We start from the raw sequence: 21,605 nt of genomic DNA on the forward strand, positions 1-21,605 counted from the left end.
GTACTTCATCTAATGAAGATCACAAATTGCAGTGTAAAACTGTGACCAAGTTGACATCGGGAGGTCACCCTTTCTCATTTCAAGAGACCATCTTCCTTACCGATCGTGCCAAGCTTGTGTACATTTCTGTGCAAGCAAATGGGAAGGACGTCAAGGCTTTAGTAGATAGTGGAGCTTCGATAACAGTGGTAAATAAGAGCGAAATTCCGGACCTAAGCATCGTGCAAGATTCTCCTGTGACCGTGTACGGTTACGACGGCGGGAAACAGTCGTATAATGAGTGGGCGGAAGTGTAAATCACGTGCAAAGGAAAAAGCACATTAACTAAGGCTCTCGTACTCGACGCAGTAAAATATCAGTTGCTCTTGTCTTCGCCCAGTCATGCAACAGCTGCGACTAAACCTCTACTGGGATGGGGAAGTCACTACTCGAGATGACCACCAAATGTCTTCGGTTTCACTTGCTGAACTTCAACGGAAGCCTACCACAGCAGCGGACGTTATCAAGTTGTATCCAGAGCTAATATGCGTCGGGGGCTATCCAAAGGCCACATCAAAGTTTGAAGTACCGTTTGAACTTCGCGACAAGACGGTAGTGAAACGCAAGGCCTACAATAGGTCACGAGAGAAGAAACATTGGTTGAAGGAAGAACTACAGAAGATGCTCGACGCCGGTGCCATCCGCCCATCAACCTCTGCCTTCGCTTCTGAGATCACCATTGCTCCTAAAGGAGATGGCACATTTCGTCTCTGCACTGATTGCAGGCAGGTCAACAAACAGACTGCCTTATTTCCGTTTCCAATGCCACTTATCGACGAAATTATCAACGAAACCGGGGGCTGCAAGATTTTTTCTCGCTTGGATCTGTGCAAAGGCTTCTGGCAAGTGCCACTGTCAGAGGAGACAAAAAGATTTTCCGCCTTTGTGACACCATTCGACATATACGAATATAATGGACTACCTTTTGGCTGGAAAACCTCACCTGCATGGTTTCAAAAGATGATGAACTGTGTTCTTAAGCCATACCTCGGAACCTTTTGCAATCTTTACATTGATGACATCATCATGTATTCTAGATATAAGCAGGAACACACCGAACATCTGGTGAAGGTCTTACAAGCACTCAGCAATGCCGATCTGAAGCTAAATGAAAAGAAGAGTGATTTCTTTCAGCCGAAGGTCGTTTTTCTCGGTAGAGTGTTCGACGGTGCTACCAAAAGTGCCAAGCAAGAGTCTGTACATCGAATTTCCACACTTATGAAGCCGCATGACCTTCATTCGCTGCGAGCTTTTCTTGGACTAGCAGACCACTTCAGGGCTTTCATTAAGGATTTTTCAAAGATGACAAAATGCCTGACCGAGCTGACAAAAAAGGATGTTCCTTTTATTTGGTCTGATGAGTGCGAAGAGGTCTATCAGGAACTAGTGCGCCGCATCTCGTCTGACCCAGTACTAACTTTACCTGACTTCAAGCTGCCGTTCGAGATGCACACTGATGCATCACACTATGGTACAGGGGCAGTGCTGTATCAGAGGGACAACAGTTCTCCCCTAAATCGACAGCTCCGAGTCATTGGGTACTATTCCTACACGTTTAACGCTACTCAGCTGAACTACTCTACTAGGGAGAAAGAGGCCCTCGCCGTCCTCATGGCCGTGCGATACTTTAGATCTTACATAGACGGGAGAAAATTCAAACTGTATACAGACCATGAGGCTCTGACCTATCTCCTCAGTCAGTCGGAGCCAAGAGGAAAGCTGGCGCGCTGGATAAACGAACTACAGCGGTACCATTTTGAGGTTATCCACCGTGCAGGCAGCAGGTTGACTGATGCAGATGTGTTATCAAGACTGGTGGTCGAAGTTCCACATGAAGTATTAAACATGACGAAACTATGGGAAGGATGAGAAGGTCTACAGTTTGCCAATGGAAGGTTCGTCGTGCCGGAGACCCTAGTTCCAAAAGTGCTCCACATGTACCATGACACTCCCGACTCTGGTGGTCATGATGGTTTCTGGAGAACCTATAATAAGCTTCTGCAGAGGTTCACGTGGAACAATATGGAGAGAGATGTAGATAACTATGTTCGATCATGCCACTTGTGCCAGGTCAACAAGCCAAAGTACCGCCCACGACCAGACGCACTCGTATTACCGCTTAACTCAGACACACCTTTCAGTGTAGTGCATGTGGACTTTGCCGAGTTGAAAAAGAAGAGTGAAGGTGTGCGCCCAACACAGTCATTTGTAGTGGCAATCGACCAATGCACAAGAATGGTAGCTGCACGACCTGGAAAAGAAGATACAAATAGTGTCATTGCCCTTCTTGACTGAGCGATGTTTTTGGAGTTGAAGGTGGTAGTCTCTGACAATGGACGTGCATTCATGAGCAACAAGTTTCAGCAGTGGGCAGACAGTCGCGGGGTTGTGCTGCGGCGCTGCTCTCCATATAACCCCCAAGCCAATGGATTGGCGGAGAGAGTTATCCGTGACATAAAACAGTTTATATCAATGTACCCAAACTTCCGAGGAGGTAGGAAGTGCTGCCTAGAAGCAGCTGTTGCACACCATAACAGGACACATACCACAAGCCTCGGATGTAGCCCACATTTCGCCGCGTATGGTGAAGTGCCGAAACTGTCCGCCGACCAGGAGCTTGGAATTTCGGGCAAACTTCAGCTAACGGAACGACCAAAAAGCATCGAGGAGCGCAGCAGGTATCGTGCAACCATGAAACGCAGTTCGACAAGAGATATCATGGACATATACCGGATATCAAGCTAAACGACTTTGGGCTTGTCAGAAAGGGACTACCAGGATCCTTGGTCCATTCCAGGTCGTGAAAACGTGTGCAGCAAGGCCTACTCAAGACTGTTGCGTATATGAACAGTGGACAGATAGAGATTGCAGCTGTGAGCAACATCATTCCTTATCACCCCAGGAGGGTGCGACTTAAAAGAGGGGCAGTATAAGGTAGAAGAAGAAGGGAAAAGGCGAACAAGAGAAAGCAGTTACAATAAACAAGGATGGCTGCTTTGTCATACTGATTATCTCGGTTTTATTACAAGGGGCGAAGCAGCTTAGGGCCGCGCCTTGTCCCTCCCTCGTGGCACGTCGTCCGTACCTCTGGTTTGCATGGAGTCCGCTAGGGGCGCTGCGATGCACAAGGGCGTTCGTTCCCGACGCACGCTCTCTTTCTCTCTCGTTCCCGAAGCGCGCTCTCTTTCTCTCTCGTCCGCAGCTCTGGTTTGCATGGAGTCCGCTAGAGGCACTGCGTTGCACAAGAGCGTTTTGTTCCCGACGCGCGCTCTCTTTCTCTCTCGTCCGTAGCTCTGGTTTGCATGGAATCCGCTAGGGGAACTGCGGTGCACAAGGCCATTGTTCCCGACGCGCGCTCTCTTTCTCTCTTCAGCCATGGATGATAACGGTCACTTCTGGTAACGGCGCGCCCGATATGGATGAAAAGGCGAGAGTGGCGGCTCAACTGCAAGCGGTGTCGAGGGCTCACAAAGCTGCTGAAGCACGGTGAATCAGACAACAAGCGGACCCGGAGTCTAGCGCGCGGGAAGCTGCAGCAAAACGGCAACGCCAGCAAACGGACCCGGAGATGAGGTCTCGCGAAGCTGCAGCAGTACGGCAACGCCGGCAAGCGGAGCCGGAGCCGAGGGTCGCGAAGCTCGCGCTTGAACCGAGCATCGACGCCACCAACCTCAGGTAGAGAACGCTTCCGGCGTTTTGCCGCCGCTTCCCGCGCTCTCACCGCCTCTGGGTCCGCTTGCCGGCGTCGCGCTTGAACCGAGCATCGGCGCCACCAACCTCAGGTACAGAACGCTTCCGGCGTTTTGCCGCCGCTTCCTGCAATCTCGCATGTACGGGGGATTCACGGTTACCCGAATGATCATCATTCACTTCTCTCACTGCCCACTCATCATCATTCACTTCGTGGATATGCGGTGATTTTTAGGGGCGAAGCTCCTTATAGCGGCACCCGTTCCGTCCCCGTCGTCGTAGTAGTAGTGTGTAACCAGTCTGAGAAAAATGAGAAAAAAAATTCCGAAGTTGTGTCCGTAGCGCGGAATCGAACCAGGGACCCCTCGCTTCCGAGCGCGCTGCGTTAGCCCACTACGCCACGAAGCGGACATGGACAAACGCACCACGATGGCAATAAATACCCAACATTACGAAAGGCCGCGTTTCTAGCGCGTTTCTAACGCGTTTGTGCTAGCGCGTTACGGCCCGTGTAAGAAGCTGGTGTAAGACGCTGTGGCCTCTCCGCCTTACCTTCAACGCGTTTCGAACGCGCTGCCCAAAGCGGTGGCAAGTCAAGTTCAAGTCGAGGAGCGTTTATGAATACGGGGGGTATACACTCTCAGCAGTAATGTGGTGGCGTCGGCAAACGCGGTGCACGTTCCGGCATGTGTTAAATGGCTGCGTAAGACGCTGTGGCCGCTCCCCCTTACTAGAGAGTACTGCACGTTTCTAACGCGTTTGTGCTAGCGTCCCCTTAAGCGGGAGATCCGATGATTCCCTCCGGAGCTTCGCCCACTCATCATCGTTCACCCCGTGGATATGCTGTGATTTTTTTTTCAGATAGACAGCCATTAGGCGCACTCAATAATTAGTCCAGAGTAAGCGAACAAACTGCTTATTTGTTCCGAATTCTCCATTTGTGCTTTTGATCAACACTTCATAAATTGCAATGTAATGGCAGAAACTTTCTAACATTCTGGGCATGCTGTAGACTGTGAAAATTGCTTTATATAATGGTGACAACGTCGGCTAGTTATTCGTAGAAGTTTCGATATTCCACTGAATTCACTTCTGATACTGGTTGATTCATATGCCATTCAGCCTGAAAAATTATCATTCGCACACCTCTGGTATTAGGCAGAAAAATCACTGGGACATCATTGTATTTTGTGCGAGATGGTGGTGGTAAACAACTTTTATTTGGTCCTACAGGGTTCAACACGATCGGGCCTAGATCTCCCGCGTGGGGATGGTGAGTTTTGCCTCAGCGCCGCCTCGCGGGCCTGCTGGACGGTCCAAAGCTGGTTGTCAAGGCTGGAGCTGTGCAGAGCGCCGGTCCACATTGACGGAAGAGTCTCGGGTGCAGTGACTGTCCCCTCACTGCCCAGCAACCTCTCTTCTGTTTCGATGTCGCCCACCACTAAAGTAGCCTTGCAGTTGGTCAGGAATTCCATTACATAATTGTAGGACATCTCGCCGAGGTTTAGGCTTTGTGTTTGGGCGAGGATAGCTGCGTGCTTGACGGTTTCAAAAGCCTTTTCCAGGTCCAGGCCGAGGATGGCTTTGATGTTTCTTGATCTGTCCTCTAAGACTTGGTTCTTGATCTGGAGCATAGCGTCCTGCGTTGACAGATGAGCCCGGAAGCCGATCATGCTGTGTGAATAGGCTCCGGTGTCTTCAAAGTGATTATTAAAGCGGTTGAGGAACGCGTGTTCCATTACCTTGGCCGACGCGTGATGTGAGAGATATCGCTCCTAGGTTGTTGAGGCTTGTTTGTTCGCCTAGCTTGGGGATAAGGATCACCTTTCATGTCTTCCATTGTGCGGGGATGCTGCCCCGGTCCAGCATTCATTAATGTAGCTCGTCAGCTTTGTCATCTAGCCGTCTTCGAGGTTCCTGAGTATTTTGTTTACCTTGTCTGAACCGGGGGCTGACTTCCCGTTGAGGTCTTGTAAGGCTTTCCTGATTTCCGCATCACTGAACTCCTCGTCTAGCTGAGGATTATCTCTCCCCGTGTAATGGCTGTGGTGGGTCGTCCGGCGTTGAGGGAGGTACTTGTCCCTGAGCGTCTCTGCAACTGCGCGCCTGCCGGCTGCCGCCGTTTCGCTATGGAGGAGTTTCTGGAGGTTGGTGAGATTTACTTTTAGTGTCATCGAGGAGGCATCTGAGGAGTTTCCACGTCTGGCCATGGTGGAGCTGACCATCTGCTGCATTGCAGACTTGGTCCCATTGCTGGTAACTGAGAGTCCGACGATGATCCTCTATTTTCTTGTTCATATCGGCAACATCCTTGCGTAATCTGCGGTTGTGCCGCTGTCCTTTCCATCTGTTCTTCGCACATGACTTTGCCTCAATGAGATGTGCGAGCCGGTTGTCCATTTTTTCCGATGCTATTTCTGTGACAATGATCTGTGCCGCCTCCCTTGCGTCAGCGATGAGCTCGGTCATCCATGCCTCTATGTCAGTGATTTCTTCCTCCTTTGTATTAGTGTCTCTGTGTTTTCGGAATTTTTTCCAATCCGTCCACACAAACTTCTTCGGCGGCGGGGGGATTCCGGGTAGCGAGGGTATTATTATTTCAACGGTTGCGTGATCGCTGCCTAGATGATCTGTTGTATTGGGCCACTCGGCTCTTTGTATGTTCTTTTTCAAAGGTAGGTCAGGCGTGGTGTCCCTGAAGACTGAGTTTCCCGTTCTTATCGGGATTCTTGGGTTAGTTATGATTACAACACCGAGTTCTTGTATGCCTTGCCATAGCCGCTTGCCCTTGGCCGTATCACAGCCACATCCCCATGTGGTACTTGGAGAATTGAAGTCCCCGCCAATTATTATCCGATTTTGGCCCGCAAGGCCCATAGCTCTCTTGAACAGGGAGAGGAAGCGCTAGTGCCTGTTTGCAGGGTTGCTATATAGATTGAGAATAAATTGGATAAAATTTCGCAAATAATTATCTACAAACTGCTCTCACCGGGACAATTTGTCACAAGTGAGTACGCCTCGCGAATTTATCGTCTCTAATTCGTGACTGAAATGTCTGCGGTAAGGGGTTCAGTTAAAAAAATAAATAATAAAATTTAGTTCACTATTAATTAAGTGATTTTTATTTCTCCTGTAAGTTATCTCCACCTCCGCGAATACTCGAGCATAAGGATTTAAATGGTGCTTGGTACCACCGGCAGTTTAAAAGCATATCACACGGCAGCCGTTGTATATAGGGTACCGAGCGGCTCTCATTACACTTAATACGTAACATTACTCCCACATTAGAGGAAATACGTTGACTTTGTCGTCGCAGTAATTGTATTTGCCCCACAAGACAGAACGGTGGTGTATGTTTTACCTATTGCAATACTAATGCATCGTCACTGGCACACCTGCTTGTCACTGCACACGACAGGCTGATGCATCGTCACTGGCACACCTCCTTGCCACTGCGCACGTTCTCTGAACATACTTCCAGCGCCTATAAATAGCGTCTTTACCAATAAACGTTGTTCACTGTTGTACGCTCGTGTCTGCACGCTTCAAATACCTACAGTAATATGGAACGGCCCACATGTTCGTTAGTTGCAGATCTACCATTTTCACGTGCAACCGTTCAACGACCTTGCTACGCTGCACAATGAAGCCGAAGGGGATATGATCCATAGCTTGGCTACAACGCGAAAATTAGAAGCATCTAGAGCTTGCGAAGAAGCTACCATTTTTTAGGCTTCTCCAGTGCTCCGACGACACTACGCCGAAAGGGAAAACGACCACAGGACAGGCGCTACCCTAGTTATTGCTGATTTCTTTTTTTACCGCGGAGCTATATACCTCTACCAACCAACGCTTCTTTCGTGTTCCCAGCCAAAAACTTATAAGGTCCCTGTAGTCAAAAAAGAAAAAGTACAAAAGAAGCATCAAAATTACATGACAGATGATAAGGTCTAAGTTGTCAGCAATTTTTTTGAAGGCACAAAACAGCATATCTTAGTTGCCATATCTTCGCCACGCAGAAACCGGTCAAGCCGCACAACCGAGTGCTTGTTTTCCAAGAAAAAAAAACCCTGCCCTGTCACGATAAATATAGGGATTTTAGTCACGATCGTTGCACGGAGCGAGCGGCGGTGATAAAGGTGTGTCGTGCTTCGACGTGACTTGGCATAAACATATAATTCGCTCCACTTGTGGAATAAACCCCGAACGGATAAGGCAAGAAAAAAAAGAAAAAAAAACTCGGGCCTGAGTAATTGTTGACCATCGAAATGTTTAATCGGGAAGGAAAATGAAATTGTCATGTTCTTATATTCCTTCCCAATCATATCTTACTGGCGAGAGTTGCTGGCGCGTACCTTGCGGCCACCGGTAACGCCAAGCCCGTCCCGGAACCGCTATACAGATATGCGGATTTTGTTTCTTTATCGGTCATTTGGGAGCACTGAAATAGTGGCGCTATCACGCGTTTGTTTATGTATACCGCATATTCTTTTCTTTAATAATTACTTTGGTGAATCTCAACAGCTTCACTATAATCCACCTTCACAGCGTGGATTGGACCTACATTTTATTTTTGTTACGCGTGAGTGGCGCGCAAACAACCAGATGAATACAAGATGATTAGCATTTTGCGGGCAGTAGATAAATGTGACGAGTTGAGAGGGGAATTTCAGAACTATGCATCAATGCAAACACCTGGAGGGCTGTTTTGTAGTACAACTTCAGTTTTTGTCAATAAGTAGTATTCCATATAAACAGTGCACACCATTGAACTTGTTCTTTCCACCGAAGGTCAGTGCCAATATGACGGGGAAGTTCTGAACAACGGAGCACAAGATTACAGGCAATGCCCATGTGAGCATTGGACATGTATAATAAAGGAATCAGCAATAAAAGTCTCCGGGTAAGGAAAACGTATCAAGTATAAACATAGTTCTAATAGCATTCAATAATAAGCATGCACATAAATGTAGTATATATTGCCACGTGGATGAGAGTATGCAAAAGGGATAGGAAATTATACTGACAAGACATATACAGAGAGAGACGGCTGCAGGCGCTATGGCTGAACAACACGACCGCTACTCGGATCGTCCTCTTCACCGTCTTTCTGGCGCATTTTTCCATGCTCGGCAGGTTCCGTGCTTCAGTGTGCGCGAATAGCGCGTAACAATATATATATATATATATATATATTATATATATATATATATATATCATAAGAAACCAACAAACACTGACACCAAGGACAACATAAGGGAGATTAATTCTACTTACTACTTCATTAAAGAAATGATAAAAAATTGAAAATGAAAATCGAAGAAAAAAACTGTGCGTAGGTGGGGAACGATCCCAAGTCTTCGCATTTTGCGCGCGATGCTCTCACCATTGAGCAACCGCGGAGCCGTTTCGCATCCCCTTTTTGGGGTATTTATGTTTTGCAACTACAACTAACCCGGGAGTGTTAGCCAGCGCCACCACTCACAAACCTAGGCGGTGGATGTGGAACATCCTTTCTGCCGCAGGCGTCAGGAGTCCGTGGTCTTTTTGGGTATATACAAAAACATTGCATGCTAAACAAAACAATGGTGCTGGTAGTGTTGCTGAGCACGGCGTCTACGTCTTCTTCTGAAAGTGGCGCCAGTCAGAAGACGACGATTTCACATGTGGAGGTGGAATCGATCTTGACAGCCATCTAGTTTATATGTGGTTGCCGCTCTTTATATTTCGTAAATACATCTTTATCTGGAACTTCCACATCGTAATAAATTGGTGGAAGTGCGAGGTAACCATGACAGACAACAACGGAGCTCCGCAGTAATCCTCGCCTCGAACTGGACAAATGACGGACGAAACAGGACCCCAAATGATGCGGCCCACATCAACGCCTACAACCCCGATGGTTGTCCTGGCTCAGCCGCGGGATCCATGAACGTTCTTCGGCACCAAAAATTTGATATTGACGAAAGGATCGCCACATATGAGTGTTTAGGTCCGCACAACAAATGGGATCCGACAATTATGCTGGCTAACTTTGTGATCTACCTACAAGGCATGGCGAAGGTGTGGTGTGATAACCATAAGGAAGAGCTTAACGACTGGGACACCTGCCAGCAGAAGCTGAGGGGCTTGTTCGGCCGTCCCGCCGGGCGGAAGAGTGCCGCTAAGGAAGAACTAGCGACCTTCGTCCAAACGTCTACAGAATCATACGTCTAGTATATTCAGGATGCGCTGGCTCTGTGCCGTAGGCCCGACCGCGATGTGACTGAGTCAGACAAAGTTCGCCATGCACTGAAACGGATCGCTGACGATGCATTTCGCCTGCTCATGTGCAAAAATTGTGAGACAGTACAGGACATAAGTGTCAGCGCTTTGAGCAGGCCAAGAGCCACCATATTTCAACGCCGTTCGCATGTCTGCCGAAAACAGCTGCGACCTCCTCTTGTGACGACAGGCTCGGAATGCAACGACCGTCATCAGTAAACGACCTGACGAGAATGTGCGGCGAGAACTTGAAGCCATGGCCCCCGAAGTGCCTCTTTGCCGCCCCAGTGAGCCGAACAACTTGCCTACTGTGCTATTTTTGCAGGCTACAGTCCGCGCAGAACTCGCTAATCTTTAAGTTCAATCTGTATGTGCCGTTGCCCCTTCTCAGCTGTCCGATGCTCCTTGTCCATCCACTGATCAGCGGTATCCGGAATGCGACCGAAATCCGGCCGAGTGGCGAAAAGCAGACGATCGGCCAATCTGTTTTACCTGCCAGCGTATCAGTCACATTGCGCGTCATTGTAATAACCGCCCTTTCGCCTCCCCTTGACGACGGCCATTCGCCAGTGATGATCACTCTGACCAGAGCCGCGATTTTGTAGCGATGCCTTATGACTTATACTAGTCCTATCATCCACCGCTCACGGCCGGCTGATGCCGTTGATAACGCGAGCGGACCGTCGCTCTAACCACTGACAAAGCGCGATAACCGCGATAAGGCATCGGCACCGGACCTACAAATACATCGCTACAAAATACCGGGCCTGAGCTAACGCCTTTCTACGCCTCAATTTGAACCGCAACAACCAAAAAATTACGCTCGTGTCGCTTGAAAGATTCCCTCGTCGTCATTACGACGTCACCAAGCCCGTTCGCCACCAGCTCGTCGACAATCGTCGCCGATGCAGCCCCGACGCCTGTCGCCGGAAAACAAAGCAATGCAGCTCCCGAAGGTGACGCTGCATTGACGACTCGACCGCAAAACCCTCTGATCACTTTGCCGACCAAACAGAACTTGATGCACGTTCTAGTCGATGGCGTCAGTGTCCCAGCTCTCAGTGACACTGGCGCGCACAAATCCGTCATGAGTGCCCATTTGCGCCGACGCCTGAACAACGTTCTCATACACGCTGTATCACGCACTCTCCGCGTGCCGACGAAAGAACGCCTACCGTGCTTGGTATGTGCACTGCTCGCATTGGCATCGCGGGGCGCCTAACCACTGTGTTGTTTGCCGTTTTCGAACAATGTCCCTACGACGTTATACTCGGCTTAGACTTTTTTGGTGTCCCATCAGCCCTCTTTGACTGCGCGTCTAGTGTCATTCAGCTTGAGCTACCCTACTGCTGCTATAGTCCACCATTCACACAGCCACGGGTATGCTCAACCGAAGACATCCGCCTGTCGCCTTCAGCCACTACGTACGTCACTCTCATGTCGATTCCGTCAGTTCCTGACGGCGTCTATGCGCTATGTCCCACCGCTGACATAAAACTTGAAAGGAATTGGGCCGTTTTCCATGCCATGCTCACTACTGCAGGCAATCAGACTTCCCTCCCTCTGCTGAATTTTAACTACTCGCATCATCAAATTGTTGCCAGGGGCATGCCCTTGGGTGACATTTTGTCTGTCAACGGATGCGAGATATTGGCTTTTGACGCAGCGATTCCGTCGCCCTCTACAGGAACCTCTGATTCACCTACTCTAGTCACAGACGAACTGAGCAAGATGATTGCACCTGACCTTCCTGCACAAGCTGCTGACCTCCGCCGCCTTTTGGAAACTTACACCGGCATTTTTGACCCTGACGGCAGCCCTGTAGCGGTGGTCACCCATCGTATTTACACCGGATACGACAAGCCGATACGCCGCCTGACGTGCTGTGTTTCACATGCTGAACGACAAGTGATACAACGAGAAGTTGATAAGAAGTTAACTAAATGCGTTATCGAGACATCATGTAGTCCGTGGGCGTACCTTGTTGTCCTTGTCAAGAAAAAGGGACGGCAGTTGGCGCTTTTCCGTCGATTGCCGACAACATGCAACTGTCTGTACTTTTCTGAATAAATGTTTTTCCACCACCACCAACAACATCACGCACGAGGATGTCTACCCCTTGCCGCGTATTGATGACACTTTGGACTGCTTGCGTGGAGGCAAGTACTTTTCATCCATAGACTTTCGATCAGGCTATTGGCAAATCACGGTAGATGACATGGACCGCGAGAAAACTGCCTTCGTAACACCTGACGGCATCTACCAATTCAAGATTATGCCGTTCGGTCTTGTAATGTCCCGGCAACTTTCGAAAGAATAATGGACTCCTTACTTCACGGCTCTAAATGATCTACATATCCTTGTCACATAGACGATGTGATAGTCTTTTCACCAACTTTCGCGAGTCATATAACACGTCTGTCAGCAATTGTTGCTGTTTTTCGACGCACCGGTCTGCAATTGAACTTATCCAAGTGCCACTTTGGACGTCATCAAATTACTAATCTTGACCATCTCGTCCATGCAGCTGGCAATCAACCGGACACTGACAAAATTCGTCCTGTTCAGAACTTTTCTGCTCCATCTTCCACCGCAGACGTAAGAAGCTTTCTCGTACTATGCTCGTACTTTCGTCGCTTCATCAAGAATTTCGCCAACACCGCTCGCCCGCTTACCGCCTTACTTAAGAAGGACGTTGCGCTCACATGGGGCCTTGCTCAGACCAAAGACTTCTCCGCCATCGTACTCTTGCTGACGGCTCCGCCACATCGGCTGATTATGATCCATCTGCGCCCAATTAACTTCACACGGATGCCAGTGGCCATGGAATCGCGGCTGTACTTGTTTAATGGCAGATTAACGCAGAGCACGTGATTACATACGCCAGACGCCTCCTGTCACCCGCCGGGAGGAAGTCTTTAATTACTGAACGGGAGTGCCTGGTGTTGGTTTGGGCAGTAGCCAAATTCCGTCCATACTTATGCGGCCGCACATTTTCCGTGGTTACCCATCACCACGCCTTGTACTGGCAGTCGCCACTTGAAGACCCCACCGGACGATTGGGAAGATGGGCTCTACGGCTCCAGGAATATTCATGTTCTGTTTTATACAAGTCACGCCGCTTGCACTAGGACGCCCACTGCCTCTGCCGTCATCCTGTCATCCGCCCTGAAAATGATGCGCATGTCAGCGACACTTGCGTCCTAGTTCTCCTTGATCTGCGTCACATTCGCACTGAACAAGGGCGTAATGACTCTTTACGTGTTCTCATCGATCATCTCCATTCTGGACATTCGGCGCCCACTCTGCGCATGTTAGTACTCCGCGACAACGTTCTCTTTCGTCGCAGCTTATGCCCCGACGGACCAGATTTTTTTTACTCGTTGTGCCACGCCATCTCCAGACAACTGTGCTTGAGCAGTTGCATGACGCACCCACCGCAGGCCACCTCGGCGTTTCTCGTACTTACAACCACGTACGGCGCCACTTCTACTGGCCAGGCCTGCACCGCATTGTGCTTCGCTACGTTGCAGCCTGTGCGCTCTGTCAGCGCCGCAAAACACATGTTGTGCTGCCAGCTGGACGTTTTCACCCCACCGATGCGTCCTCAGAACCATTCTTTCGCTTCGGTCTCAATCTTCTCGGCCCTTTTCCGACGTCGACATCTGGCAATAAGTGGGTCGTTCTCGAGACTGACTATGCGACCCGGTACGCGATCACGCAAGCTTTGCCCACAAGCTGTGCAACTGAGCTGGCAGAATTTCGTTTACAAGGTGTCATCCTCCATCACGGCGCACCCAGGCAGCTCCACACTGATCGTGGCCGCACCTTCTTGTCCCGCGTCGTTGAAGACCCACTTCACTCCTGAAGTGAAAATACATGCTAGCTGGCGGCGCGCCTCAGCGTTCCTCGCAGCGGCATAATGATGCACAGAGCGCCCACTCAAATGCACCCGGACGCTAAGGAATGAAGGTGTCGATGGTGTGTGATGGTTGGCCGCCATACCACACAATAAAGGGAGACAAGCCAATGGTGGTATGCGTAGCAGCGTTGTATGATGGAAAATGATGGACAGAGGTCCTAATTTTTATAATCAAAACCGACATTTGTTTTAAGCATGTCACCAATGGAACTATTCAAATGTTTCGTAAGCCAGTTAGTTTGAGGCTTCTACGTAGTGGTCCCGTGACGAACAACGTGGTAATCTTCAAGTAAGGCTTCAATGACTTGATCGATCACCAACTTCAGGCAGACCGTGATGCGCAATAAAATGGCAAATGGGGAAAGAGGCAGCATAGTGCCCTGGAGCTATTGGGAGGGCGGTGGTTTCAGCGTATTGCATGAGATGATATACTTCTATGTTGACCCTGCGGTCGTCGGTAGATATCAGTGCACGTAGCTCTTAAAGATAAAGTCAAACATGCTCAAATGGTAGAGGAAGGCCAGGTACAGGCTGCGAACCACTGGGCGACTGGTGCGACGATATCCGGCGTTAGCAATTGGGACTGTACTGCACAGACTTGTAAACATTGCCATTTTCCTTCTGGTAGGGCAAGGAAGCGCAAGGGTCAAGGCATTGGTGTCAGAATGCTAGCACTACTGAAACAACTTCCACAGGTGTCGCAATTATATGAAGGCAAAATGCTCATTGGGCAGGGCGGCCTAGAGAATTGACGAACGTAATTGAACATCCTTCGCTAGAAGGATTGCTGTCGAAAGCTTTGGTTGGTATGGTAAACGCCAGTTTGTGCGCACTGAGGATCATAGTGAAGGACAGGTACATTTTGGAAAGCAATCAGCGAGCTATTACAAATAACTAGTGGGGGAAGTGTAAATAACAATGGCACTGGTGCAGAAGCTCAATGCAAATGGTGAAATGAAACATTTGACAGGCTTTGCGCATGTAGTCGGTAACATTGGCGAATCAGGCCAATGGTCTCGCATGGGGTGATTCAGAGGTCGTTGCGCTGCTCGGAAGTGATGGTGTCGATGGACGAAGTAGTAGAGTGAGAAATTGAGGGACTGTCATTGTCGTCTGTCAATAGAGAGGGTGAGAGGGATTCGTTGTCAGAATGCTAGCATCCGCTGCGGTAACTCGCGTGGATGTCATAATCCTAAAGGCGAAGTGTCCTTGGACAAAGCAGCCTAGAAGATTTTTCAATTATTCGAGCGAACCATGTTCGTGGTGATGTGTGATAAGATCGACAGGGCGGCCAAGCAGACAGGGACGAAATATATCAAGTGGCCAACCGATGGTCAGGGCATTCTTTTACCGCTACGGTGTAATTGGCCTTGGCTTTCGTCAGTGTGCGGCTCGCATATGCAATGATATATTCAGCAAATCAGGGCTTCCGTGGTTGTGAGATGCGGAGCATGCTGCTGGAACTGCGGTGACTTGGCAAACGGCAATAACGAGAGCAGAAGGGCCGATTTCCTCAGGCACGGTTGTTTTGATCTCGGCGAGCAGCGTTAGCCAATCCAGCAAGGTGTTCGCCGTGCAAAGGACGACGACGGGACAAAGACTGTTGCTTGAGCAGCTCTTACCCCCGTATTCTTAAACGCGCCTTCACTCAGCGCTTCTCCTCGACTCAGCCAAGTCGAGGCGACGAGCGTTCCTTCACTCAAGGCGCCATTGCGTTTCATGAACACTACTTCACTTTTCCTCCGCCAAGGAACGCCTTGAAAATGCGCCCTTCACTCGAGTGAAGTGCACCGACGGAGAAAAGCGTCTGATATCGAGGCTATTCTTAAATGCGCTTAGCAAAAGGCCAATTATTTAATACAGATATGTGTTTCCGTTAATTTGGCTTCGTTATAAAATGACAACACGGCGCAATGCACAAATTTAGCTCGGCAGCGCTGCCACTGTTAGCGTTAGACTGATAGATCAAGCGGGAGCTGTGTTTGAGGTCTGGCAACGATCGCTCCCCAGCAGCTGAGCACAGCGCATGGCTGAGAAACAAGAAAATTTGCGCCCGCATTTGTCTGCCGCTCATTCTTTCCTTGTGCTTAATTTGTGGTTCACGTTGCAGTTGTTAATCGTAGTTATCATGGATGATATTGTCCGTGTGTGTACTGTGACCGAGCCGGATTGACTTCGAAGGAGGCAACGCATGGAACGGCCGATGGGCAGCTTTGTTTACCTTCAAGACCAAGTGCTGCTGAAAGCTTTCTGAAAGCATCAACAGGACAAAAAGTAAGGGTGAGTGAGCAGTTCATGCACGGAACCACATTACGCTGTTGCGAGTTTGCTGAAGTTGCCGCCGCGCTATCAATAAAACGTGTCCGATGTATCCAAGCATGACTGGCTCCAGTTGCTCATGCTGCGGGCATCAGCACCCGAGGCATACTATTCGAGGCAACATACGATTGCGCGAGACGTTATTTTTTTTTTTTTTGCTTTGGAGCTTGTGGGATATTCGGCGCGACAATCTGTTATCGGTTCAGCTCTTTAAATATAAATGCAAAAGGCACCGCTCCGCGCCTGTGTACGATGATCATTCCAGTACCGCGTAAAAAATCTTTCAGTAGAGAAGAAGCAGTTGTAGCATACATGTGGCAAAATGCATATGGTTGAGTGCGTAGCTCCGGCAGTTTTAAGGAAACAAACGTTTTTCAGTCCTGTACTTTATTTTAGAAGCCGGGGTGGTTAGTCGGTTTGTTCAAATTGTAGCACATATCGGCAATGAACCAGCACTGGTGCCTGTATTTCCAGTGCTGCTTCACTTCAAATATACGCTACGCAATCTTTTATTCGTCCGAAAATTCACTTGTCAGTAGTTCATTGCCAGCATTAGTGTTTTTTTCGTCTTAACGTTCCATAAACAGTGCTTTCAAGTTCACGCAACGGCTACGTTTTTTTTTTTTTTGATTTAGTTGAGCTATGTCTATTTCAGTTGCGTAGCTGCACTGAACTTAGCGTGCCCTGTATACATATCATTTTTGACATTCTGCTGCAGGATGTGGGCCTTGGAAGGACCAGCTGATGGAAAAAAATCAACGTCCGTGTTGCACGGTAAGGAATGTGACTGACGTTAAAGCATCCATAGATACGGTGCCTGCCTGTTGGAAATGCACCATATCGCTTCCCCTAAAGAACCTAGGTGCTGCGGAAGTACTTGACTGATCTGCCCGGTAGTTAGTCTGTGGTTATTTTTCATACTTATCACTAATAATATTGATGTTTTGTCAGGCCACATTGATAAAATGGTGAAATGCACGCCGTGTTATTTAAAACCGCAAGCATGAAACAGCTATCCCATAATGAAATCAAACTCATTCCTTTTCAACAGTCATGTATTATTGTTTTGAAGAGCATAGTTATTATTATGATGTGCGAAGTCATGAGTTACTCGTAATGTGTTACGGTTGAGACGTGAGCTTTGTTACTGCCCACAATTTGTAATGCAGCACTTTAGTATTTAGTGGAATGTTGAAGCTACGTTTGCATGAGCAAGTGTACATCAAGAAATATATCATAATTGTAATGGTTGATCTCAACTTTGTTGAACTCATGGTAGTAATGCGCTCTATACTGTATTTTTCAGCAACGCCATTGTGACTGTCTGCATCTCCATTTGGCCTGTTGTGGGATCCCACAAGACACGCTTTGTTCCTGGGTCAATTACTGAACTTCTGCAAGCCCCATGGAAGCCAACTGTCATCCGCATCGAATGGAACAAATTCATGGTTCCGGCCTTCATAATTCATCTTGAGCTGAAGTTAGAACTGGAGCTCAAACAGCGTAAATTCTGTAAGGATTTACCACTGCATACCGTCCGGTGGCCACACACGACGGTATGCTACTGTCTAGAACACTGCTAGTCTACTGTCCAGAACACGGATGGTGTTTTATTCTAGAATAGCTTTGTCAGTAGTACTACTGATTGTGTTTGTAGGATCACAGTCCACGCTCTTTTTGCAATCCTATCAGAACACAAAAAGACGAGGATAATTTTAATTTATTGTTTCAGAGATTGACACTTCGATTGACCAGAAATAATTCAGTGATACAGACGGATTTATTAAATATGGGTTAAGAAAAGAAACCTGGATGAAAAATACAGACTTAAGCAGCAAGGTGCCTATGAAGGCAGATGTATACAAAATGCCTTTAGTAGTGATGTTTGAGCTGTTAGGATGTCAGAAAAGACATTGAGGTTTTAGCCAAAATAGTGCCACAACTACAGTGCAGCACGACACATTAACTGGAGCTCCACTCTTCTACGCTTGCACACCAACGCAAGCGCAGCGCCCTTGAAAAGGCAGTTGCTCTGCGCGGTTGCGTTGGCAGCCTGGTTCCTGCATAAGAGAAGGGGTTGGTCATAAACATACAATGATGTTAATGCACATAAAAACTAGCTTTTAACTAATTAACTAGTTTGATTTTCATAGTAAATACATTAGTTAAGAATTTTCATTGTGTTCAGGAAACCGATTTTTTTTTTTACATTGATGAGCTCGGACTGTTTTCATTTATGTTTGCAAAGATACAGTTTTAGGCTGGTTTGGCGTTTGCACAGCCAGACCGACCTACACCAATCTAACACTTACATAATGCACTCACTAATAGCTGGAATGTGCACAACAAATATATGTGACATATATCTGCTACCACTTGCTAGCGTTTTCTGTATGAGGAGCTGAGTCAACTGCTACAGCTTTTTTTTTCTTACAATAAAAATAATGTGATGTACAAAAACAATCCTCTGTTGTATTGTTATTCAATGTTTTGTATTGGAATAAAATATTACATTCCCTCTGTATACGTGCAGGTATAATTATGAAAACCATTTCATGGTTGCTCACTTCCTCGTTGGGCTTGGATGTTCATAAGCATAAGCTAATTAAACTAAATATTTTGAAGGAAGGATCACGTAATTATTGCTAACGACTGTAAATAACAGCTACTGTCACACGTCCCACGCAAAAAACAGTAACTTTTTTGGTTTCCCTATAGCAACTAACTGCATGAAATTATAGAGAAACAGAAAAGTGAACGCACCTGGTCGTTTTTAGAGAAGCTCGCCTTGCTGTGGTACGCTACGCCGTCCTTGGAATAGCGTAGCAAGTGATGCACACGAGTACAAACCGCTCAGGCGGAGCGAATTCCGGCGCTCGCGCAGAAAGACCAGCATCCAGCAATCGAGCACACAGGCACCCACTAACGGCAGGAATCTTCGCAGTTGTTTTCTTTTCATAGGTTCGAAGTGCGCCGCAGTTATGTATCGTGCAGCGTTTCAAATGGTGCTGCTTTGTATGATCCCCCGCGAGAAACACGGCACTGGCGCTGATAGTAGTTCCGGAGCACTCGCACGAAGAATACACGTATGCAGGTCATCAACTGGCTCATGCACGGAATAAGACGACAGGTCACTGCACTAGCTGGCAGTCTTCTTGACAGGACGGCCGGTCTGTCTCGGTGCCACAGTAGAATTACTCCGTTGCCAAAGCGCTCCAGAGGATTACACCAGTCCGTAAAACGATGCCCTTCAAGATGCGCAGCATCGTTAAAGAAAGAAAAGCTGCGGAGGCAACTGGCGTCCAACTGAAAAAGCCGACGAGGCGAGTGACAGATCACGACGGAACCATGTTTGCGCACTATCTTTACTCAAGGAGCGATTCAAGGTAGCTGCGGGGCTACCTTGAGATTCTCGAGTAAAACGCTCGAAGTTTCCTTCACTCAAGGCGCGTTTCGAGTGGAGGGCGATTTGTGAAATGAAAAGCCGCCCTCAAGGAGCATTTCGAGTGGAGGGTCGAGTCGAGGTGCGTTTGTGAATACGGGGGTTAGTGATTTTAGCTGAGCAAAATGATTTTCGACACAGGCGTGGGATCTTTTTGCAACATGCACATGCAACATGTCGTCATCTGCTCGTTTTACAGCGTTCTCGATTTTATTAGATTCCGTTGTGGTCTCGTTGAGTTTCTTGCACGGATTGAGAATGTCTTCAACGCGGCTTCTTAAAGTTCCTGCCGGTTGTTCTCATTCCCCCAAACGCTGCTAATATCGCCGCGTGTTCATAGCAAGGCAATCAAACACGTTGAGAAAGAAAGTCCGAAACGTTAACCGGCGTCGGGAAATTCGTCTCGAGATTCTTACAGCCGAACCCGGTCACACCCACAAGATTGAAATTCACGTTGTTCACTTAAGTAGCATCTGCAGGATCTCGTCGTACGAGAATCAGTCTTCCTCAGGATTTTTATCTGCGCAGCCGAAGAAACCGATTTCCCATAGACGAAGCACACCGGAGCAGACGACTGGTGGTGACGGAATCGCACGCTCAGACGCGTCCTTGCGCATGGTTCACGGAGACGTTTTGGAAAGAAGTTCCATGGTGGATATTTTCAAAATACATTGTACAAGCGTCGATTGTTAAACTGTTTTTTTTTCGACGTTCGCAGCGGTGAACTGGCGCTCAGGATTGTCACACCAAAGCCGAGCTGGAGCGGTAATCTCGTACTTAACGCTGGTGGTAACCTTTCGTCAGCACTCGTTATCTTCACTACAGTACCTTGCTTTATGGCGTTCGAAAACTCAGGTGCCCTAATGTCAAGATATTTCAGATTATTTTCATTCCGTTTCCTTTCCTTAGCACATTGCGATCGGTAAAGCGCTTTTTGGAACCACGCTCACTTCTCCTGTCTGTCCCGAGACGTCAGGAAAACCAGGAAAACTCCCCACCCCAAGATGATGTGTACACACTGATTATGCATAATTAGGCCGGACAACAAAACAACACCTGTTTTAAATTTTTTCTAATTCGACACTTTTGTCTGAACTAACCTTCCGCAATAGGTGAAAATGGTTTCGGGCCATGCCTAGTACACCTGTCTGTTACGCGACGTCACAAAACAGGGGAATCTCACCAAGCCCAATTAACATGTGTGCATTAAAAATGCATTATCATGCCAAGAAAAGCTGAAGGTTTTTTTAAATAGGGGGGAATACCCCATTCCGAGTGGAATAAAAGATGGCTGCCCACTTATCTCTGCGGCGATCTTTACTCAGAGGTGCCGGTGTGAACTATTTCTTTGCATATATTAACAATTTTGCATGGTGGTATAACGTTGCGCATGCCTTGCGGCACGTAACAACATCGCTCTGGCTAATATTTTTCACTGATGATCCTTTTTGGCGGCATCTTACTGCCCCGTTTCATACCGCTGCAACCGTGGACGAACCACCGCAAGGAATGCAAAGGCAAGCCGACCAATCGTAGACGCCAGCACAAGTATTCCTGACCCAGTTATCTACTTTCACTGTGTTAATTCAGCCCGGCCGAAACACTCTCTTCCTCTGCGTCCTCAGCCATCTCGTCAGCCAATTCCGTAAGGAAATCATGTCCCCGTAGACAATGGTATCCGCTTTGAAAACAAAAAATGTCCCCTCCTATAAACAAGAATAAGAACGTAAACTTTATTATCAAATCGATCAGATTTGAGTCCGGCGGACTTTTAGTGGGTCTGGGCACCCGCCGCGGACGCGGTTCCGAGACCTATAAACAAGAATGTTTTATTGGGCTGTTTAAACAACCTTGCGGGTCACCGCTTTGGATTTCGTGGGTGGTTACGTAAACTTATAGTCAGCAGGTTGGAATAAAATCTGAATGGAA

General features: G+C 48.0%; 1 long non-coding RNA gene across 1 annotated transcript; it reads left to right on the forward strand.

Moving 5' to 3' along the window:
* Positions 1-15,799: 15,799 nt before the first annotated feature.
* LOC125945950 (uncharacterized) lies at positions 15,800-17,968 on the forward strand. The gene is made up of 3 exons (XR_007467255.1): positions 15,800-16,195; positions 16,953-17,008; positions 17,541-17,968. It is a non-coding gene; the product is annotated as an uncharacterized LOC125945950 (long non-coding RNA).
* The last annotated feature ends 3,637 nt before the right edge of the window (positions 17,969-21,605 follow it).

The sequence above is a fragment of the Dermacentor silvarum genome, chromosome 5 (assembly GCF_013339745.2).
Source record: "Dermacentor silvarum isolate Dsil-2018 chromosome 5, BIME_Dsil_1.4, whole genome shotgun sequence".
In the NCBI taxonomy this organism is placed as follows: domain Eukaryota; kingdom Metazoa; phylum Arthropoda; class Arachnida; order Ixodida; family Ixodidae; genus Dermacentor; species Dermacentor silvarum.